This window comes from Gadus chalcogrammus, chromosome 10 (assembly GCF_026213295.1).
Source record: "Gadus chalcogrammus isolate NIFS_2021 chromosome 10, NIFS_Gcha_1.0, whole genome shotgun sequence".
Taxonomy (NCBI): Eukaryota; Metazoa; Chordata; class Actinopteri; order Gadiformes; family Gadidae; genus Gadus; species Gadus chalcogrammus.
In genome coordinates, this window is record NC_079421.1 from 22,146,171 (window position 1) to 22,170,170 (window position 24,000).

The window sequence follows — 24,000 nt, forward strand, 5'->3', positions numbered from 1 at the left end:
AAACATAAGGGGAACACTGTCGTTTTTTAATGGTCGTCATGAAAAAAAAACATTACGGGTAACACTGTCGTTTTTTATTGGTCGTCATGAAAAAAACAGAAGGGGTAAACACTGTCGTTTTTCTTTGGTCGTCATGAAAAAAAATAGGGGTAACACTGTCGTTTTTTAATGGTCGTCATGAAAAAAACATAAGGGGTAACCCTGTCGTTTTTTATTGGTCGTCAGAAAAAAACAGAAGGGTATCACTGTCGTTTTTTATTGGTCGTCATGAAAAAAAACATAAGGTGGTAACACTGTCGTTTTTTTAATGGTCGTCATGAAAAAAAACATAAGGGTAACCACTGTCGTTTTTATTGGTCGTCATGAAAAAAAAACATAAGGGGGTAACACTGTCGTTTTTATTGGTCGTCATGACAAAAACATAAGGGGTAACAATGTCGTTTTTTAATGGTCGTCATGAAAAAAAACATAATGGGTAACACTGTCGTTTTCTTTGGTCGTCATGAAAAAAAACATAAGGGGTAACACTGTCGTTTTTTTATGGCCGTCATGAAAAAAAAACGTAAGGGGTAACACTGTCGTTTTTTATTGGTCGTGCTAGAAAACAAAACCTAAGGGGTAACACTGTCGTTTTTTAATGGTCGTCATGAAAAAAAACATAAGGGGCAACCCTGTCGTTTTTAATGGTCGTCATGAAAAAAAACATAAGGGGTAACCCTGTCGTTTTTTATTGGTCGTCATGAAAAAAAAAACATAAGGGGTAACCCTGTCGTTTTTTTTTTTTGAAAAAAAAACATAAGGGGGTAACACTGTCGTTTTTATTGGTCGTCATGAAAAAAAACATAAGGGGTAACCATGTCGTTTTTTTTTTTTGAAAAAAACATAAGGGGTAACACTCGTTTTTTTTTTTTGGAAAAAAACATAAGGGGTAACACTGTCGTTTTTTATTGGTCGTCATGAAAAAAAACATAAGGGGTAACCCTGTCGTTTTTGTTTTTTTGAAAAAAAACATAAGGGTAACAACTGTCGTTTTTTATTGGTCGTCATGAAAAAAAACATAAGGGGTAACACTGTCGTTTTTTATTGGTCGTACATGAAAAAAACATAAGGGGTAACACTGTCGTTTTTTAATGGTCGTCATGAAAAAAACATTACGGGTAACACTGTCGTTTTTTATGGTCGTCATGAAAAAAAACATAAGGGGTAACACTGTCGTTTTTATTGGTCGTCATGAAAAAAAACATAAGGGGTAACACTGTCGTTTTTTATTGGTCGTCATGAAAAAAAACATAAGGGTAACACTGTTTTTTTTCATTGGTCGTCTTGAAAAAACATAAGGGGTAACACTGTCCGTTTTTTATTGGTCGTCATGAAAAAAACATAAGGGGTACACTGTCGTTTTTAATGGTCGTCATGAAAAAAAACATTACGGGTAACACTGTCGTTTTTTATGGTCGTCATGAAAAAAAACAGAAGGGGTAACACTGTCGTTTTTCTTTGGTCGTCATGAAAAAAAAAATAAGGGGTACACTGTCGTTTTTTTTTGGTCGTCATGAAAAAAACAGAAGGGGTAACACTGTCGTTTTTTATTGGTCGTCATGAAAAAAAACATAGGGGTAACACTGTTTTTTTTTCATTGGTCGTCTTGAAAAAAACATAAGGGGTAACACTGTCGTTTTTTATTGGTCGTCATGAAAAAAAAAATAAGGGGTAACACTGTCGTTTTTTAATGGTCGTCATGAAAAAAACATTACGGGTACACTGTCGTTTTTTATTGGTCGTCATGAAAAAAACAGAAGGGGTAACACTGTCGTTTTTCTTTGGTCGTCATGAAAAAAAAAATAAGGGGTAACACTGTCGTTTTTTAATGGTCGTCATGAAAAAAAACATAAGGGGTAACCCTGTCGTTTTTTTTTGGTCGTCATTAAAAAAAAACAGAAGGGGTAACACTGTCGTTTTTTATTGGTCGTCATGAAAAAAAACATAAGGGGTAACACTGTCGTTTTTTAATGGTCGTCATGAAAAAAAACATAATGGGTAACACTGTCGTTTTTTATTGGTCGTCATGAAAAAAAACATAAGGGGTAACACTGTCGTTTTTTATTGGTCGTCATGACAAAAAACATAAGGGGTAACAATGTCGTTTTTTAATGGTCGTCATGAAAAAAACATAATGGGTAACACTGTCGTTTTTCTTTGGTCGTCATGAAAAAAAACATAAGGGGTAACACTGTCGTTTTTTTATTGGTCGTCATGAAAAAAAAACGTAAGGGGTAACACTGTCGTTTTTATTGGTCGTCAAGAAAAAAAAACCTAAGGGGTAACACTGTCGTTTTTTAATGGTCGTCATGAAAAAAAACATAAGGGGTAACCCTGTCGTTTTTTAAATGGTCGTCATGAAAAAAAAACATAAGGGGTAACCCTGTCGTTTTTTATTGGTCGTCATGAAAAAAAAACATAAGGGGTAACCCTGTCGTTTTTTTTTTTTTGAAAAAAAACATAAGGGGTAACACTGTCGTTTTTATTGGTCGTCATGAAAAAAAACATAGAGGTAACCCTGTCGTTTTTTTTTTTTTGAAAAAAAACATAAGGGGTAACACTCGTTTTTTTTTTTTTGGAAAAAAAACATAGGGGTAACACTGTCGTTTTTTATTGGTCGTCATGAAAAAAAACATAAGGGGTAACCCTGTCGTTTTTGTTTTTTGAAAAAAAACATAAGGGGTAACACTGTCGTTTTTAATGGTCGTCATGAAAAAAAACATAATGGGTAACACTGTCGTTTTTATTGGTCGTCATGAAAAAAACATAAGGGTAACACTGTCGTTTTTATTGGTCGTCATGACAAAAAACATAAGGGGTAACAATGTCGTTTTTAATGGTCGTCATGAAAAAAAACATAATGGTTAACACTGTCGTTTTTTTTTGGTCGTCATGAAAAAAAACATAAGGGGTAACACTGTCGTTTTTTTATTGGTCGTCATGAAAAAACACGTAAGGGGTAACACTGTCGTTTTTTATTGGTCGTCAAGAAAAAAAACCTAAGGGGTAACACTGTCGTTTTTAATGGTCGTCATGAAAAAAAACATAAGGGGTACCCTGTCGTTTTTTAATGGTCGTCATGAAAAAAAAACATAAGGGGTAACCCTGTCGTTTTTATGGTCGTCATGAAAAAAAAACATAAGGGGTAACCCTGTCGTTTTTTTTTTTTTGAAAAAAAACATAAGGGGTAACACTGTCGTTTTTTATTGGTCGTCAAGAAAAAAAACCTAAGGGGTAACACTGTCGTGTTTTAATGGTCGTCATGAAAAAAACATAAGGGGTAACCCTGTCGTTTTTTAATGGTCGTCATGAAAAAAAACATAAGGGTAACCCTGTCGTTTTTATTGGTCGTCATGAAAAAAAACATAAGGGGTAACCCTGTCGTTTTTTTTTTTTGAAAAAAAACATAAGGGGTAACACTGTCGTTTTTTATTTGGTCGTCATGAAAAAAAACATAAGGGGTAACCCTGTCGTTTTTTTTTTTTTTTAAAAAAAAAATAAGGGGTAACACTCGTTTTTTTTTTTTTGGAAAAAAAACATAAGGGGTAACACTGTCGTTTTTTATTGGTCGTCATGAAAAAAACATAAGGGGTAACCCTGTCGTTTTTGTTTTTTTGAAAAAAAACATAAGGGGTAACACTGTCGTTTTTTATTGGTCGTCATGAAAAAAAACATAAGGGGTAACACTGTCGTTTTTTATTGGTCGTCATGAAAAAAACATAAGGGGTAACACTGTCGTTTTTAATGGTCGTCATGAAAAAAACCATTACGGGTAACACTGTCGTTTTTTATTGGTCGTCATGAAAAAAAACATAAGGGGTAACACTGTCGTTTTTTATTGGTCGTCATGAAAAAAAACATAAGGGGTAACACTGTCGTTTTTTTATTGGTCGTCATGAAAAAAAACATAAGGGGTAACACTGTTTTTTTTCATTGGTCGTCTTGAAAAAAACATAAGGGGTAACACTGTCGTTTTTTATTGGTCGTCATGAAAAAAAACATAAGGGGTAACACTGTCGTTTTTAATGGTCGTCATGAAAAAAAACATTACGGGTAACACTGTCGTTTTTATTGGTCGTCATGAAAAAAAACAGAAGGGGTAACACTGTCGTTTTCTTTGGTCGTCATGAAAAAAAAAAAAAAGGGGTAACACTGTCGGTTTTTAATGGTCGTCATGAAAAAAAACATAAGGGGTAACCCTGTCGTTTTTTTTTGTGGTCGTCATGAAAAAAAACAGAAGGGGTAACACTGTCGTTTTTATTGGTCGTCATGAAAAAAAAACATAAGGGGTAACACTGTCGTTTTTTAATGGTCGTCATGAAAAAAAACATAATGGGTAACACTGTCGTTTTTATTGGTCGTCATGAAAAAAAACATAAGGGGTAACACTGTCGTTTTTTATTGGTCGTCATGACAAAAAACATAAGGGGTAAAACTGTTGTTTTTTATTGGTCGTCATGAAAAAAAACATAAGGGGTAACACTGTCGTTTTTTATTGGTAATCATGAAAAAAAACATAATGGGTAACACTGTCGTTTTTTATTGGTCGTCATGAAAAAAAACATAAGGGGTAACACTGTCGTTTTTTATTGGTCGTCATGACAAAAAAACATAAGGGGTAACAATGTCGTTTTTTAATGGTCGTCATGAAAAAAACATAAGGGGTAACCCTGTCGTTTTTTTTTGGTCGTCATGAAAAAAAACAGAAGGGGTAACACTGTCGTTTTTTTATTGGTCGTCATGAAAAAAAACATAAGGGGTAACACTGTTGTTTTTTATTGGTCGTCATGAAAAAAAACGTAAGGGGTAAAACTGTTGTTTTTTATTGGTCGTCATGAAAAAAAACATAAGGGGTAACACTGTCGTTTTTTATTGGTCGTCATGAAAAAAAAGATAAGGGGTAGGTAGCACTGTCGTTTTTCTTTGGTCGTCATGAAAAAAAACATAAGGGGTAACACTGTCGTTTTTTATTGGTCGTCTTGAAAAAAAAAACATAAGGGTAACACTGTCGTTTTTTATTGGTCTTCATGAAAAAAAACATAAGTGGTAACACTGTTGTTTTTTATTGGTCGTCATGAAAAAAAACGTAAGGGGTAAAACTGTCGTTTTTTTATTGGTCGTGATGAAAAAAAAACAGAAGGGGTAACACTGTCGTTTTTGATTGGTCGTCATGAAAAAAACATAAGGTAAATAATAGAAACACACACATACATTTTAATGTCATGTATATCATCTTTATTGATGATTGATTAATTTGTATTGTCATTGCCTCAGTGGTGCAGTGGAGTGTACTCTGCCTAATTCCCTGGAGACCGGGGTTCAAGTCCGGATGATGTCTTCTATTGGAATGTTGGAATTTATCAAATAAAACATAGGGGGTAACACTGTCGTTATTTATTGGTCGTCATTAAAAAAAACATAAGGGGTAACACTGTCGTTTTTTATTGGTCGTCATGAAAAAAAACGTAAAGGGTAACATTGTTGTTTTTTATTGGTCGTCATGAAAAAAAAAATAAAGGGTAACACTGTTGTCTTTGTCAAATAAAATTTAAGGGGTAACACTGTCGTTTTATTGGTCGCCATGAAAAAAAACATAAGGGAAATAATAGAAATACACACATACATTTATGTCATGTATATCCTCTTTATTGATGATTGATTATTTTGTATTGTCATTGCCTCAGTGGTGCAGTGGAGTGCACTCTGCCTAAGCCCCTGGTGACCGGGGTTCAAGTCCGGATGATGTCTTCTGTTGGAATGTTGTAATTTATCAAATAAAACATAGGGGGTAACACTGTCGTTATTTATTGGTCGTCATGAAAAAAAACATAAAGGGTAACACTGTTGTCTTTGTCAAATAAAATATAAGGGGTAACACTGTCGTTTTATATTGGTCCTCATGAAAAAAAAACATAAGGGGTAACACTGTTGTTTTTTATTGGTCGTCATGAAAAAAAAACGTAAGGGGTAACACTGTCGTTTTTTATTGGTCGTCATGAAAAAAACATAAGGGGTAACATTGTTGTTTTTTATTGGTCGTCATGAAAAAAAACATAAAGGGTAACACTGTTGTCTTTGTCAAATAAAACATAAGGGGTAACATTGTCGTTTTATATTGGTCCTCATGATAAAAAACATAAGGGAAATAATAGAAACACACACTTACATTTTAATGTCATGTATATCCTCTTTATTGATGATTAATTTTTTTTGTATTGTCATCGCCTCAGTGGTGCAGTGGAGTGCACTCTGCCTTGACCCCGGGAGACCGGGGTTCAAGTCTGGTTGAAGTCATCTGTTGGAATGTCGATTTATTTATCAAATAAAACATAGATGGTAACACTGTTGTCTTCTTTCGTCGTCATGAAAAAAAACATAGGGGATTACACTGTCGTTTTTTATTGGTCGTCATGAAAAAAAACATAAGGGGTAACACTGTCGTTTTTTATTGGTCTTCATGAAAAAAAACATAGGGGGTAACACTGGTTTTTCATTGGTCTTCTTGGAAAAAACATAAGGGGTAACACTGTCGTTTTTTAATGGTCGTCATGAAAAAAAAACATAAGGGGTAACACTGTCGTTTTTTTTTTTTGAAAAAAAACATAAGGGGTAACCCTGTCGTTTTTTTTTTTTTGGAAAAAAACATAAGGGGTAACACTGTCGTTTTTATTGGTCGTCATGAAAAAAAACATAAGGGGTAACCCTGTCGTTTTTGTTTTTTTGAAAAAAAAACATAAGGGGTAACACTGTCGTTTTTATTGGTCGTCATGAAAAAAAACATAAGGGGTAACCCTGTCGTTTTTTTTTTTTTGAAAAAAAAAATAAGGGGTAACACTCGTTTTTTTTTTTGGAAAAAAAAACATAAGGGGTAACACTGTCGTTTTTTATTGGTCGTCATGAAAAAAAACATAAGGGGTAACACTGTCGTTTTTTATTGGTCGTCATGAAAAAAACATAAGGGGTAACACTGTCGTTTTTATTGGTCGTCATGAAAAAAAACATAAGGGGTAACACTGTCGTTTTTTATTGGTCGTCATGAAAAAAAACATAAGGGGTAACACTGTCGTTTTTTTTTTTGGAAAAAAAAACATAAGGGTAACACTGTCGTTTTTTATTGGTCGTCATGAAAAAAAACATAAGGGGTAACCCTGGTCGTTTTTTTTTTTTGAAAAAAAACATAAGGGGTAACACTGTCGTTTTTATTGGTCGTCATGAAAAAAAACATAAGGGGTAACCCTGTCGTTTTTTTTTTTTTTGAAAAAAAACATAAGGGGTAACACTGTCGTTTTTTATTGGTCGTCATGAAAAAAAACATAAGGGGTAACACTGTCGTTTTTAATGGTCGTCATGAAAAAAAAACATTACGGGTAACACTGTCGTTTTTTATTGGTCGTCATGAAAAAAAACATAAGGGGTAACAGTGTCGTTTTTAATGGTCGTCATGAAAAAAAACATAAGGGGTAACACTGTCGTTTTTTTTTTTTTGAAAAAAAACATAAGGGGTAACACTGTCGTTTTTTAATGGTCGTCATGAAAAAAAAACATAAGGGGCAACAGTGTTGTTTTTTAATGGTCGTCATGAAAAAAAACATAAGGGGTAACACTGTCGTTTTTTTTTTTTTGAAAAAAAACATAAGGGGTAACACTGTCGTTTTTCTTTGGTCGTCATGAAAAAAAATATAAGGGGTAACACTGTTTTTTTTCATTGGTCGTCTTGAAAAAAATATAAGGGGTAACACTGTCGTTTTTTATTGGTCGTCATGAAAAAAAAACATAAGGGGTAACACTGTCGTTTTTTAATGGTCGTCATGAAAAAAAACATTACGGGTAACACTGTCGTTTTTTTATTGGTCGTCATGAAAAAAAACAGAAGGGGTAACACTGTCGTTTTTCTTTGGTCGTCATGAAAAAAAAAATAAGGGGTAACACTGTCGTTTTTTAATGGTCGTCATGAAAAAAAAACATAAGGGGGTAACCCTGTCGTTTTTTATTGGTCGTCATGAAAAAAAACAGAAGGGGTAACACTGTCGTTTTTTATTGGTCGTCATGAAAAAAAAACATAAGGGGTAACACTGTCGTTTTTTAATGGTCGTCATGAAAAAAAACATAATGGGTAACACTGTCGTTTTTTATTGGTCGTCATGAAAAAAAACATAAGGGGTAACACTGTCGTTTTTTATTGGTCGTCATGACAAAAAACATAAGGGGTAACAATGTCGTTTTTTAATGGTCGTCATGAAAAAAAACATAATGGGTAACACTGTCGTTTTTCTTTGGTCGTCATGAAAAAAAACATAAGGGGTAACACTGTCGTTTTTTATTGGTCGTCAAGAAAAAAAACCTAAGGGGTAACACTGTCGTTTTTTAATGGTCGTCATGAAAAAAAACATAAGGGGTAACCCTGTCGTTTTTTAATGGTCGTCATGAAAAAAAACATAAGGGGTACCCTGTCGTTTTTGTTTTTTTGAAAAAAACATAAGGGGTAACACTGTCGTTTTTTATTGGTCGTCATGAAAAAAAACATAAGGGGTAACACTGTCGTTTTTTATTGGTCGTCATGAAAAAAACATAAGGGGTAACACTGTCGTTTTTAATGGTCGTCATGAAAAAAACCATTACGGGTAACACTGTCGTTTTTTATTGGTCGTCATGAAAAAAAACATAAGGGGTAACACTGTCGTTTTTTATTGGTCGTCATGAAAAAAAACATAAAGGGTAACACTGTCGTTTTTATTGGTCGTCATGAAAAAAAACATAAGGGGTAACACTGTTTTTTTCATTGGTCGTCTTGAAAAAAACATAAGGGGTAACACTGTCGTTTTTTATTGGTCGTCATGAAAAAAAACATAAGGGGTAACACTGTCGTTTTTTAATGGTCGTCATGAAAAAAAACATTACGGGTAACACTGTCGTTTTTTATTGGTCGTCATGAAAAAAACAGAAGGGGTAACACTGTCGTTTTTCTTTGGTCGTCATGAAAAAAAAAATAAGGGGTAACACTGTCGTTTTTTAATGGTCGTCATGAAAAAAAAACATAAGGGGTAACCCTGTCGTTTTTTTTTGGTCGTCATGAAAAAAAAACAGAAGGGGTAACACTGTCGTTTTTTATTGGTCGTCATGAAAAAAAAACATAAGGGGTAACACTGTTTTTTTCATTGGTCGTCTTGAAAAAAACATAAGGGGTAACACTGTCGTTTTTTATTGGTCGTCATGAAAAAAAACATAAGGGGTAACACTGTCGTTTTTTAATGGTCGTCATGAAAAAAACATTACGGGTAACACTGTCGTTTTTATTGGTCGTCATGAAAAAAAACAGAAGGGGTAACACTGTCGTTTTTCTTTGGTCGTCATGAAAAAAAAAATAAGGGGTAACACTGTCGTTTTTTAATGGTCGTCATGAAAAAAAACATAAGGGGTAACCCTGTCGTTTTTTTTTGGTCGTCATGAAAAAAAACAGAAGGGGTAACACTGTCGTTTTTTATTGGTCGTCATGAAAAAAACATAAGGGGTAACACTGTTGTTTTTTAATGGTCGTCATGAAAAAAAAACATAATGGGTAACACTGTCGTTTTTTATTGGTCGTCATGAAAAAAAACATAAGGGGTACACTGTCGTTTTTATTGGTCGTCATGACAAAAAACATAATGGGTAACACTGTCGTTTTTCTTTGGTCGTCATGAAAAAAAACATAAGGGGTAACACTGTCGTTTTTTTATTGGTCGTCATGAAAAAAAACGTAAGGGGTAACACTGTCGTTTTTTATTGGTCGTCAAGAAAAAAAAACCTAAGGGGTAACACTGTCGTTTTTTAATGGTCGTCATGAAAAAAAACATAAGGGGTAACCCTGTCGTTTTTTAATGGTCGTCATGAAAAAAAACATAAGGGGTAACCCTGTCGTTTTTATTGGTCGTCATGAAAAAAAACATAAGGGGTAACCCTGTCGTTTTTTTTTTTTTGAAAAAAAACATAAGGGGTAACACTGTCGTTTTTTATTGGTCGTCATGAAAAAAAACATAAGAGGTAACCCTGTCGTTTTTTTTTTTTTGAAAAAAAACATAAGGGGTAACACTCGTTTTTTTTTTTTGGAAAAAAAACATAAGGGGTAACACTGTCGTTTTTTATTGGTCGTCATGAAAAAAAACATAAGGGGTAACCCTGTCGTTTTTGTTTTTTTGAAAAAAAACATAAGGGGTAGCACTGTCGTTTTTAATGGTCGTCATGAAAAAAAACCATAATGGGTAACACTGTCGTTTTTTATTGGTCGTCATGAAAAAAAACATAAGGGGTAACACTGTCGTTTTTTATTGGTCGTCATGAAAAAAAACATAAGGGGTAACACTGTCGTTTTTTAATGGTCGTCATGAAAAAAAACATAATGGGTAACACTGTCGTTTTTCTTTGGTCGTCATGAAAAAAACCATAAGGGGTAACACTGTCGTTTTTTTATTGGTCGTCATGAAAAAAAACGTAAGGGGTAACACTGTCGTTTTTATTGGTCGTCAAGAAAAAAAACCTAAGGGGTAACACTGTCGTTTTTTAATGGTCGTCATGAAAAAAAACATAAGGGGTAACCCTGTCGTTTTTTTTTTTTTGAAAAAAAACATAAGGGGTAGCACTGTCGTTTTTAATGGTCGTCATGAAAAAAAAACATAAGGGGTAACCCTGTCGTTTTTGTTTTTTGAAAAAAAACATAAGGGGTAGCACTGTCGTTTTTTAATGGTCGTCATGAAAAAAACCATAATGGGTAACACTGTCGTTTTTTATTGGTCGTCATGAAAAAAAACATAAGGGGTAACACTGTCGTTTTTTATTGGTCGTCATGAAAAAAAACATAAGGGGTAACACTGTCGTTTTTTAATGGTCGTCATGAAAAAAAACATAATGGGTAACACTGTCGTTTTTCTTTGGTCGTCATGAAAAAAACCATAAGGGGTAACACTGTCGTTTTTTTATTGGTCGTCATGAAAAAAAACGTAAGGGGTAACACTGTCGTTTTTTATTGGTCGTCAAGAAAAAAAACCTAAGGGGTAACACTGTCGTTTTTAATGGTCGTCATGAAAAAAAACATAAGGGGTAACCCTGTCGTTTTTTAATGGTCGTCATGAAAAAAAACATAAGGGGTAACCCTGTCGTTTTTTAATGGTCGTCATGAAAAAAAACATAAGGGGTAACCCTGTCGTTTTTTATTGGTCGTCATGAAAAAAAACATAAGGGGTAACCCTGTCGTTTTTTTTTTTTTGAAAAAAAACATAAGGGGTAACACTGTCGTTTTTTATTGGTCGTCATGAAAAAAAACATAAGAGGTAACCCTGTCGTTTTTTTTTTTTTGAAAAAAAACATAAGGGGTAACACTCGTTTTTTTTTTTTGGAAAAAAAACATAAGGGGTAACACTGTCGTTTTTTATTGGTCGTCATGAAAAAAAACATAAGGGGTAACCCTGTCGTTTTTGTTTTTTTGAAAAAAAACATAAGGGGTACCACTGTCGTTTTTTAATGGTCGTCATGAAAAAAACCATAATGGGTAACACTGTCGTTTTTTATTGGTCGTCATGAAAAAAAACATAAGGGGTAACACTGTCGTTTTTTATTGGTCGTCATGAAAAAAAACATAAGGGGTAACACTGTCGTTTTTTAATGGTCGTCATGAAAAAAAACATAATGGGTAACACTGTCGTTTTTCTTTGGTCGTCATGAAAAAAACCATAAGGGGTAACACTGTCGTTTTTTTATTGGTCGTCATGAAAAAAAACGTAAGGGGTAACACTGTCGTTTTTATTGGTCGTCAAGAAAAAAAACCTAAGGGGTAACACTGTCGTTTTTTAATGGTCGTCATGAAAAAAAACATAAGGGGTAACCCTGTCGTTTTTGTTTTTTTGAAAAAAAACATAAGGGGTAGCACTGTCGTTTTTTAATGGTCGTCATGAAAAAAAACATAAGGGGTAACCCTGTCGTTTTTTTTTTTTTGTAAAAAAACTAAGGGGTAGCACTGTCGTTTTTTAATGGTCGTCATGAAAAAACCATAATGGGTAACACTGTCGTTTTTTATTGGTCGTCATGAAAAAAAACATAAGGGGTAACACTGTCGTTTTTTATTGGTCGTCATGAAAAAAAACATAAGGGGTAACACTGTCGTTTTTTAATGGTCGTCATGAAAAAAAACATAATGGGTAACACTGTCGTTTTTCTTTGGTCGTCATGAAAAAAACCATAAGGGGTAACACTGTCGTTTTTTTATTGGTCGTCATGAAAAAAAACGTAAGGGGTAACACTGTCGTTTTTTATTGGTCGTCAAGAAAAAAAAAATAAGGGGTAACACTGTCGTTTTTAATGGTCGTCATGAAAAAAAACATAAGGGGTAACCCTGTCGTTTTTTAATGGTCGTCATGAAAAAAAACATAAGGGGTAACCCTGTCGTTTTTTATTGGTCGTCATGAAAAAAAACATAAGGGGTAACCCTGTCGTTTTTTTTTTTTTGAAAAAAAACATAAGGGGTAACACTGTCGTTTTTTATTGGTCGTCATGAAAAAAAACATAAGGGGTAACACTGTCGTTTTTTAATGGTCGTCATGAAAAAAAACAGAAGGGGTAACACTGTCGTTTTTCTTTGGTCGTCATGAAAAAAAAAATAAGGGGTAACACTGTCGTTTTTTAATGGTCGTCATGAAAAAAAACATAAGGGGTAACCCTGTCGTTTTTTATTGGTCGTCATGAAAAAAAACAGAAGGGGTAACACTGTCGTTTTTTATTGGTCGTCATGAAAAAAAACATAAGGGGTAACACTGTCGTTTTTTAATGGTCGTCATGAAAAAAAACATAATGGGTAACACTGTCGTTTTTTATTGGTCGTCATGAAAAAAAACATAAGGGGTAACACTGTCGTTTTTTATTGGTCGTCATGACAAAAAACATAAGGGGTAACAATGTCGTTTTTAATGGTCGTCATGAAAAAAAACATAATGGGTAACACTGTCGTTTTTCTTTGGTCGTCATGAAAAAAAACATAAGGGGTAACACTGTCGTTTTTTTATTGGTCGTCATGAAAAAAAACGTAAGGGGTAACACTGTCGTTTTTTATTGGTCGTCAAGAAAAAAAACCTAAGGGGTAACACTGTCGTTTTTTAATGGTCGTCATGAAAAAAAACATAAGGGGTAACCCTGTCGTTTTTTAATGGTCGTCATGAAAAAAAACATAAGGGGTAACCCTGTCGTTTTTTATTGGTCGTCATGAAAAAAAACATAAGGGGTAACCCTGTCGTTTTTTTTTTTTGGAAAAAAAACAAGGGGTAACACTGTCGTTTTTTATTGGTCGTCATGAAAAAAAACATAAGGGGTAACCCTGTCGTTTTTTTTTTTTTGAAAAAAAACATAAGGGGTAACACTCGTTTTTTTTTTTGGAAAAAAAAACATAAGGGGTAACACTGTCGTTTTTTATTGGTCGTCATGAAAAAAAACATAAGGGGTAACCCTGTCGTTTTTGTTTTTTTGAAAAAAAACATAAGGGGTAACACTGTCGTTTTTATTGGTCGTCGTGAAAAAAAACATAAGGGGTAACACTGTCGTTTTTTATTGGTCGTCATGAAAAAAAACATAAGGGGTAACACTGTCGTTTTTTAATGGTCGTCATGAAAAAAACCATTACGGGTAACACTGTCGTTTTTTATTGGTCGTCATGAAAAAAAACATAAGGGGTAACACTGTCGTTTTTTATTGGTCGTCATGAAAAAAAACATAAGGGGTAACACTGTCGTTTTTTATTGGTCGTCATGAAAAAAAACATAAGGGGTAACACTGTTTTTTTCATTGGTCGTCTTGAAAAAAACATAAGGGGTAACACTGTCGTTTTTTTATTGGTCGTCATGAAAAAAAACATAAGGGGTAACACTGTCGTTTTTTAATGGTCGTCATGAAAAAAAACATTACGGGTAACACTGTCGTTTTTTATTGGTCGTCATGAAAAAAAACAGAAGGGGTAACACTGTCGTTTTTCTTTGGTCGTCATGAAAAAAAAAATAAGGGGTAACACTGTCGTTTTTTAATGGTCGTCATGAAAAAAAACATAAGGGGTAACCCTGTCGTTTTTTTTTGGTCGTCATGAAAAAAAACAGAAGGGGTAACACTGTCGTTTTTTATTGGTCGTCATGAAAAAAAACATAAGGGGTAACACTGTTTTTTTTCATTGGTCGTCTTGAAAAAAACATAAGGGGTAACACTGTCGTTTTTTATTGGTCGTCATGAAAAAAAACATAAGGGGTAACACTGTCGTTTTTTAATGGTCGTCATGAAAAAAAACATTACGGGTAACACTGTCGTTTTTTATTGGTCGTCATGAAAAAAAACAGAAGGGGTAACACTGTCGTTTTTCTTTGGTCGTCATGAAAAAAAAATAAGGGGTAACACTGTCGTTTTTTAATGGTCGTCATGAAAAAAAACATAAGGGGTAACCCTGTCGTTTTTTTTTGGTCGTCATGAAAAAAAACAGAAGGGGTAACACTGTCGTTTTTTATTGGTCGTCATGAAAAAAAACATAAGGGGTAACACTGTTGTTTTTTAATGGTCGTCATGAAAAAAAACATAATGGGTAACACTGTCGTTTTTTATTGGTCGTCATGAAAAAAAACATAAGGGGTAACACTGTCGTTTTTTATTGGTCGTCATGACAAAAAACATAATGGGTAACACTGTCGTTTTTCTTTGGTCGTCATGAAAAAAAACATAAGGGGTAACACTGTCGTTTTTTTATTGGTCGTCATGAAAAAAAACGTAAGGGGTAACACTGTCGTTTTTTATTGGTCGTCAAGAAAAAAAACCTAAGGGGTAACACTGTCGTTTTTTAATGGTCGTCATGAAAAAAAACATAAGGGGTAACCCTGTCGTTTTTTAATGGTCGTCATGAAAAAAAACATAAGGGGTAACCCTGTCGTTTTTTATTGGTCGTCATGAAAAAAAACATAAGGGGTAACCCTGTCGTTTTTTTTTTTTTGAAAAAAAACATAAGGGGTAACACTGTCGTTTTTTATTGGTCGTCATGAAAAAAAACATAAGAGGTAACCCTGTCGTTTTTTTTTTTTTGAAAAAAAACATAAGGGGTAACACTCGTTTTTTTTTTTTGGAAAAAAAACATAAGGGGTAACACTGTCGTTTTTTATTGGTCGTCATGAAAAAAAACATAAGGGGTAACCCTGTCGTTTTTGTTTTTTTGAAAAAAAACATAAGGGGTAGCACTGTCGTTTTTTAATGGTCGTCATGAAAAAAAACATAATGGGTAACACTGTCGTTTTTTATTGGTCGTCATGAAAAAAAACATAAGGGGTAACACTGTCGTTTTTTATTGGTCGTCATGAAAAAAAACATAAGGGGTAACACTGTCGTTTTTTAATGGTCGTCATGAAAAAAAACATAATGGGTAACACTGTCGTTTTTCTTTGGTCGTCATGAAAAAAACCATAAGGGGTAACACTGTCGTTTTTTTATTGGTCGTCATGAAAAAAAACGTAAGGGGTAACACTGTCGTTTTTTATTGGTCGTCAAGAAAAAAAACCTAAGGGGTAACACTGTCGTTTTTTAATGGTCGTCATGAAAAAAAACATAAGGGGTAACCCTGTCGTTTTTGTTTTTTTGAAAAAAAACATAAGGGGTAGCACTGTCGTTTTTTAATGGTCGTCATGAAAAAAAACATAAGGGGTAACCCTGTCGTTTTTGTTTTTTTGAAAAAAAACATAAGGGGTAGCACTGTCGTTTTTTAATGGTCGTCATGAAAAAAACCATAATGGGTAACACTGTCGTTTTTTATTGGTCGTCATGAAAAAAAACATAAGGGGTAACACTGTCGTTTTTTATTGGTCGTCATGAAAAAAAACATAAGGGGTAACACTGTCGTTTTTTAATGGTCGTCATGAAAAAAAACATAATGGGTAACACTGTCGTTTTTCTTTGGTCGTCATGAAAAAAACCATAAGGGGTAACACTGTCGTTTTTTATTGGTCGTCATGAAAAAAAACGTAAGGGGTAACACTGTCGTTTTTTATTGGTCGTCAAGAAAAAAAACCTAAGGGGTAACACTGTCGTTTTTTAATGGTCGTCATGAAAAAAAACATAAGGGGTAACCCTGTCGTTTTTTAATGGTCGTCATGAAAAAAAACATAAGGGGTAACCCTGTCGTTTTTTAATGGTCGTCATGAAAAAAAACATAAGGGGTAACCCTGTCGTTTTTTATTGGTCGTCATGAAAAAAAACATAAGGGGTAACCCTGTCGTTTTTTTTTTTTTGAAAAAAAACATAAGGGGTAACACTGTCGTTTTTTATTGGTCGTCATGAAAAAAAACATAAGAGGTAACCCTGTCGTTTTTTTTTTTTTGAAAAAAAACATAAGGGGTAACACTCGTTTTTTTTTTTTGGAAAAAAAACATAAGGGGTAACACTGTCGTTTTTTATTGGTCGTCATGAAAAAAAACATAAGGGGTAACCCTGTCGTTTTTGTTTTTTTGAAAAAAAACATAAGGGGTACCACTGTCGTTTTTTAATGGTCGTCATGAAAAAAACCATAATGGGTAACACTGTCGTTTTTTATTGGTCGTCATGAAAAAAAACATAAGGGGTAACACTGTCGTTTTTTATTGGTCGTCATGAAAAAAAACATAAGGGGTAACACTGTCGTTTTTTAATGGTCGTCATGAAAAAAAACATAATGGGTAACACTGTCGTTTTCTTTGGTCGTCATGAAAAAAAACCATAAGGGGTAACACTGTCGTTTTTTTATTGGTCGTCATGAAAAAAAACGTAAGGGGTAACACTGTCGTTTTTATTGGTCGTCAAGAAAAAAAACCTAAGGGGTAACACTGTCGTTTTTTAATGGTCGTCATGAAAAAAAACATAAGGGGTAACCCTGTCGTTTTTGTTTTTTTGAAAAAAAACATAAGGGGTAGCACTGTCGTTTTTTAATGGTCGTCATGAAAAAAAACATAAGGGGTAACCCTGTCGTTTTTGTTTTTTTGAAAAAAAACATAAGGGGTAGCACTGTCGTTTTTTAATGGTCGTCATGAAAAAAACCATAATGGGTAACACTGTCGTTTTTTATTGGTCGTCATGAAAAAAAACATAAGGGGTAACACTGTCGTTTTTTATTGGTCGTCATGAAAAAAAACATAAGGGGTAACACTGTCGTTTTTTAATGGTCGTCATGAAAAAAAACATAATGGGTAACACTGTCGTTTTTCTTTGGTCGTCATGAAAAAAACCATAAGGGGTAACCCTGTCGTTTTTTTTTTTTTTAAAAAAAAAACATAAGGGGTAACACTGTCGTTTTTTATTGGTCGTCATGAAAAAAAACATAAGGGGTAACACTGTCGTTTTTTAATGGTCGTCATGAAAAAAAACATAAGGGGTAACCCTGTCGTTTTTTTTTGGTCGTCATGAAAAAAAACAGAAGGGGTAACACTGTCGTTTTTTATTGGTCGTCATGAAAAAAAACATAAGGGGTAACACTGTCGTTTTTTAATGGTCGTCATGAAAAAAAAACATAATGGGTAACACTGTCGTTTTTTATTGGTCGTCATGAAAAAAAACATAAGGGGTAACACTGTCGTTTTTTATTGGTCGTCATGACAAAAAACATAAGGGGTAACAATGTCGTTTTTTAATGGTCGTCATGAAAAAAAACATAATGGGTAACACTGTCGTTTTTCTTTGGTCGTCATGAAAAAAAACATAAGGGGTAACACTGTCGTTTTTTTATTGGTCGTCATGAAAAAAAACGTAAGGGGTAACACTGTCGTTTTTTATTGGTCGTCAAGAAAAAAAACCTAAGGGGTAACACTGTCGTTTTTTAATGGTCGTCATGAAAAAAAACATAAGGGGTAACCCTGTCGTTTTTTAATGGTCGTCATGAAAAAAAACATAAGGGGTAACCCTGTCGTTTTTTATTGGTCGTCATGAAAAAAAACATAAGGGGTAACCCTGTCGTTTTTTTTTTTTTGAAAAAAAACATAAGGGGTAACACTGTCGTTTTTTATTGGTCGTCATGAAAAAAAACATAAGAGGTAACCCTGTCGTTTTTTTTTTTTTGAAAAAAAACATGAGGGGTAACACTCGTTTTTTTTTTTTGGGAAAAAAACATAAGGGGTAACACTGTCGTTTTTTATTGGTCGTCATGAAAAAAAACATAAGGGGTAACCCTGTCGTTTTTGTTTTTTTGAAAAAAAACATAAGGGGTAACACTGTCGTTTTTTATTGGTCGTCATGAAAAAAAACATAAGGGGTAACACTGTCGTTTTTTATTGGTCGTCATGAAAAAAAACATAAGGGGTAACACTGTCGTTTTTTAATGGTCGTCATGAAAAAAACCATTACGGGTAACACTGTCGTTTTTTATTGGTCGTCATGAAAAAAAACATAAGGGGTAACACTGTCGTTTTTATTGGTCGTCATGAAAAAAAACATAAGGGGTAACACTGTCGTTTTTTATTGGTCGTCATGAAAAAAAACATAAGGGGTAACCCTGTCGTTTTTGTTTTTTTGAAAAAAAACATAAGGGGTAACACTGTCGTTTTTTATTGGTCGTCATGAAAAAAAACATAAGGGGTAACACTGTCGTTTTTTATTGGTCGTCATGAAAAAAAACATAAGGGGTAACACTGTCGATTTTTAATGGTCGTCATGAAAAAAACCATTACGGGTAACACTGTCGTTTTTTATTGGTCGTCATGAAAAAAAACATAAGGGGTAACACTGTCGTTTTTTATTGGTCGTCATGAAAAAAAACATAAGGGGTAACACTGTCGTTTTTCTTTGGTCGTCATGAAAAAAAACATAAGGGGTAACAGTCGTTTTTCTTTGATCGTCATGAAAAAAAACATAAGGGGTAACACTGTCGTACTTTAATGGTCGTCATGAAAAAAAACATAAGGGGTAACACTGTCGTTTTTTATTGGTCGTCATGAAAAAAAACATAAGGGGTAACACTGTCGTTTTTTAATGGTCGTCATGAAAAAAAACATTACGGGTAACACTGTCGTTTTTATTGGTCGTCATGAAAAAAAACAGAAGGGGTAACACTGTCGTTTTTCTTTGGTCGTCATGAAAAAATCCATAAGGGGTAACACTGTCGTTTTTTCATGGTCGTCATGAAAAAAAACATAAGGGGTAACCCTGTCGTTTTTTATTGGTCGTCATGAAAAAAACCAGAAGGGGTAACACTGTCGTTTTTTAATGGTCGTCATGAAAAAAAAACATAATGGGTAACACTGTCGTTTTTCATTGGTCGTCTTGAAAAAAACATAAGGGGTAACACTGTCGTTTTTTATTGGTTGTCATGAAAAAAAACATAAGGGGTAACACTGTCGTTTTTTAATGGTCGTCATGAAAAAAAACATAAGGGGTAACACTGTCGTTTTTTATTGGTCGTCAAGAAAAAAAACCTAAGGGGTAACACTGTCGTTTTTTAATGGTCGTCATGAAAAAAAACATAAGGGGTAACCCTGTCGTTTTTGTTTTTTTGAAAAAAAACATAAGGGGTAGCACTGTCGTTTTTTAATGGTCGTCATGAAAAAAAACATAAGGGGTAACCCTGTCGTTTTTGTTTTTTTGAAAAAAAACATAAGGGGTAGCACTGTCGTTTTTTAATGGTCGTCATGAAAAAAACCATAATGGGTAACACTGTCGTTTTTATTGGTCGTCATGAAAAAAAACATAAGGGGTAACACTGTCGTTTTTTATTGGTCGTCATGAAAAAAAACATAAGGGGTAACACTGTCGTTTTTTAATGGTCGTCATGAAAAAAAACATAATGGGTAACACTGTCGTTTTTCTTTGGTCGTCATGAAAAAAACCATAAGGGGTAACACTGTCGTTTTTTTATTGGTCGTCATGAAAAAAAACGTAAGGGGTAACACTGTCGTTTTTTATTGGTCGTCAAGAAAAAAAACCTAAGGGGTAACACTGTCGTTTTTTAATGGTCGTCATGAAAAAAAACATAAGGGGTAACCCTGTCGTTTTTTAATGGTCGTCATGAAAAAAAACATAAGGGGTAACCCTGTCGTTTTTTATTGGTCGTCATGAAAAAAAACATAAGGGGTAACCCTGTCGTTTTTTTTTTTTTGAAAAAAAACATAAGGGGTAACACTGTCGTTTTTTATTGGTCGTCATGAAAAAAAAACATAAGGGGTAACACTGTTGTTTTTTAATGGTCGTCATGAAAAAAAACATAAGGGGTAACCCTGTCGTTTTTTTTGGTCGTCATGAAAAAAAACAGAAGGGGTAACACTGTCGTTTTTTATTGGTCGTCATGAAAAAAAACATAAGGGGTAACACTGTCGTTTTTTAATGGTCGTCATGAAAAAAAACATAATGGGTAACACTGTCGTTTTTTATTGGTCGTCATGAAAAAAAACATAAGGGGTAACACTGTCGTTTTTTATTGGTCGTCATGACAAAAAACATAAGGGGTAACAATGTCGTTTTTTAATGGTCGTCATGAAAAAAAACATAATGGGTAACACTGTCGTTTTTCTTTGGTCGTCATGAAAAAAAACATAAGGGGTAACACTGTCGTTTTTTATTGGTCGTCATGAAAAAAACGTAAGGGGTAACACTGTCGTTTTTTATTGGTCGTCAAGAAAAAAAACCTAAGGGGTAACACTGTCGTTTTTTAATGGTCGTCATGAAAAAAAACATAAGGGGTAACCCTGTCGTTTTTTAATGGTCGTCATGAAAAAAAACATAAGGGGTAACCCTGTCGTTTTTTATTGGTCGTCATGAAAAAAAACATAAGGGGTAACCCTGTCGTTTTTTTTTTTTTGAAAAAAAACATAAGGGGTAACACTGTCGTTTTTTATTGGTCGTCATGAAAAAAAACATAAGAGGTAACCCTGTCGTTTTTTTTTTTTTGAAAAAAAACATGAGGGGTAACACTCGTTTTTTTTTTTTGGGAAAAAAACATAAGGGGTAACACTGTCGTTTTTTATTGGTCGTCATGAAAAAAAACATAAGGGGTAACCCTGTCGTTTTTGTTTTTTTGAAAAAAAACATAAGGGGTAACACTGTCGTTTTTTATTGGTCGTCATGAAAAAAAACATAAGGGGTAACACTGTCGTTTTTTATTGGTCGTCATGAAAAAAACATAAGGGGTAACACTGTCGTTTTTTAATGGTCGTCATGAAAAAAACCATTACGGGTAACACTGTCGTTTTTTATTGGTCGTCATGAAAAAAAACATAAGGGGTAACACTGTCGTTTTTTATTGGTCGTCATGAAAAAAAACATAAGGGGTAACACTGTCGTTTTTTATTGGTCGTCATGAAAAAAAACATAAGGGGTAACCCTGTCGTTTTTGTTTTTTGAAAAAAAACATAAGGGGTAACACTGTCGTTTTTTATTGGTCGTCATGAAAAAAAACATAAGGGGTAACACTGTCGTTTTTATTGGTCGTCATGAAAAAAAACATAAGGGGTAACACTGTCGATTTTTAATGGTCGTCATGAAAAAAACCATTACGGGTAACACTGTCGTTTTTTATTGGTCGTCATGAAAAAAAACATAAGGGGTAACACTGTCGTTTTTTATTGGTCGTCATGAAAAAAAACATAAGGGGTAACACTGTCGTTTTTCTTTGGTCGTCATGAAAAAAAACATAAGGGGTAACAGTCGTTTTTTTTGATCGTCATGAAAAAAAACATAAGGGGTAACACTGTCGTACTTTAATGGTCGTCATGAAAAAAAACATAAGGGGTAACACTGTCGTTTTTTATTGGTCGTCATGAAAAAAAACATAAGGGGTAACACTGTCGTTTTTTAATGGTCGTCATGAAAAAAAACATTACGGGTAACACTGTCGTTTTTTATTGGTCGTCATGAAAAAAAACAGAAGGGGTAACACTGTCGTTTTTCTTTGGTCGTCATGAAAAAATCCATAAGGGGTAACACTGTCGTTTTTTCATGGTCGTCATGAAAAAAAACATAAGGGGTAACCCTGTCGTTTTTTATTGGTCGTCATGAAAAAAACCAGAAGGGGTAACACTGTCGTTTTTTAATGGTCGTCATGAAAAAAAACATAATGGGTAACACTGTCGTTTTTCATTGGTCGTCTTGAAAAAAACATAAGGGGTAACACTGTCGTTTTTTATTGGTTGTCATGAAAAAAAACATAAGGGGTAACACTGTCGTTTTTAATGGTCGTCATGAAAAAAAACATAAGGGGTAACACTGTCGTTTTTTATTGGTCGTCATGAAAAAAAACATAAGGGGTAACACTGTCGTTTTTTATTGGTTGTCATGAAAAAAAACATAAGGGGTAACACTGTCGTTTTTTAATGGTCGTCATGAAAAAAAACATAAGGGGTAACACTGTCGTTTTTTATTGGTCGTCATGAAAAAAAACATAAGGGGTAACACTGTCGTTTTTCTTTGGTCGTCATGAAAAAAAAAAAAGGGGTAACACTGTTTTTTTTCATTGGTCGTCTTGAAAAAAACATAAGGGGTAACACTGTCGTTTTTATTGGTCGTCATGAAAAAAAAACATAAGGGGTAACACTGTCGTTTTTCTTTGGTCGTCATGAAAAAAAACATAAGGGGTAACACTGTCGTTTTTCTTTGGTCGTCATGAAAAAAAACATAAGGGGTAACACTGTCGTTTTTTTATTGGTTGTCATGAAAAAAAACGTAAGGGGTAACACTGTCGTTTTTTATTGGTCGTCATGAAAAAAAACCTAAGGGGTAACACTGTCGTTTTTTAATGGTCGTCATGAAAAAAAACATAAGGGGTAACCCTGTCGTTTTTTAATGGTCGTCATGAAAAAAAACATAAGGGGTAACCCTGTCGTTTTTTTTTTTTGAAAAAAAACATAAGGGGTAACACTGTCGTTTTTTAATGGTCGTCATGAAAAAAAACATTACGGGTAACACTGTCGTTTTTTATTGGTCGTCATGAAAAAAAACATAAGGGGTAACACTGTCGTTTTTTATTGGTCGTCATGAAAAAAAACATAAGGGGTAACACTGTCGTTTTTTATTGGTCGTCATGAAAAAAAACATAAGGGGTAACACTGTCGTTTTTCTTTGGTCGTCATGAAAAAAAATATAAGGGGTAACACTGTTTTTTTTCATTGGTCGACTTGAAAAAAACATAAGGGGTAACACTGTCGTTTTTTAATGGTCGTCATGAAAAAAAACATTACGGGTAACACTGTCGTTTTTTTTGGTCGTCATGAAAAAAAACATAAGGGGTAACACTGTCGTTTTTTAATGGTCGTCATGAAAAAAAACATTACGGGTAACACTGTCGTTTTTTATTGGTCGTCATGAAAAAAAACAGAAGGGGTAACACTGTCGTTTTTCTTTGGTCGTCATGAAAAAAAACATAAGGGGTAACACTGTCGTTTTTTAATGGTCGTCATGAAAAAAAACATAAGGGGTAACCCTGTCGTTTTTTATTGGTCGTCATGAAAAAAAACAGAAGGGGTAACACTGTCGTTTTTTAATGGTCGTCATGAAAAAAAACATAAGGGGTAACACTGTCGTTTTTCATTGGTCGTCTTGAAAAAAACATAAGGGGTAACACTGTCGTTTTTTATTGGTCGTCATGAAAAAAAACATAAGGGGTAACACTGTCGTTTTTTAATGGTCGTCATGAAAAAAAAAATAAGGGGTAACACTGTCGTTTTTTATTGGTCGTCATGAAAAAAAACATAAGGGGTAACACTGTCGTTTTTTATTGGTCGTCATGAAAAAAAACATAAGGGGTAACACTGTCGTTTTTTATTGGTCGTCATGAAAAAAAACATAAGGGGTAACACTGTCGTTTTTTATTGGTCGTCATGAAAAAAAACATAAGGGGTAACACTGTCGTTTTTCTTTGGTCGTCATGAAAAAAAACATAAGGGGTAACACTGTCGTTTTTTATTGGTCGTCATGAAAAAAAACATAAGGGGTAACACTGTCGTTTTTTATTGGTCGTCATGAAAAAAAACATAA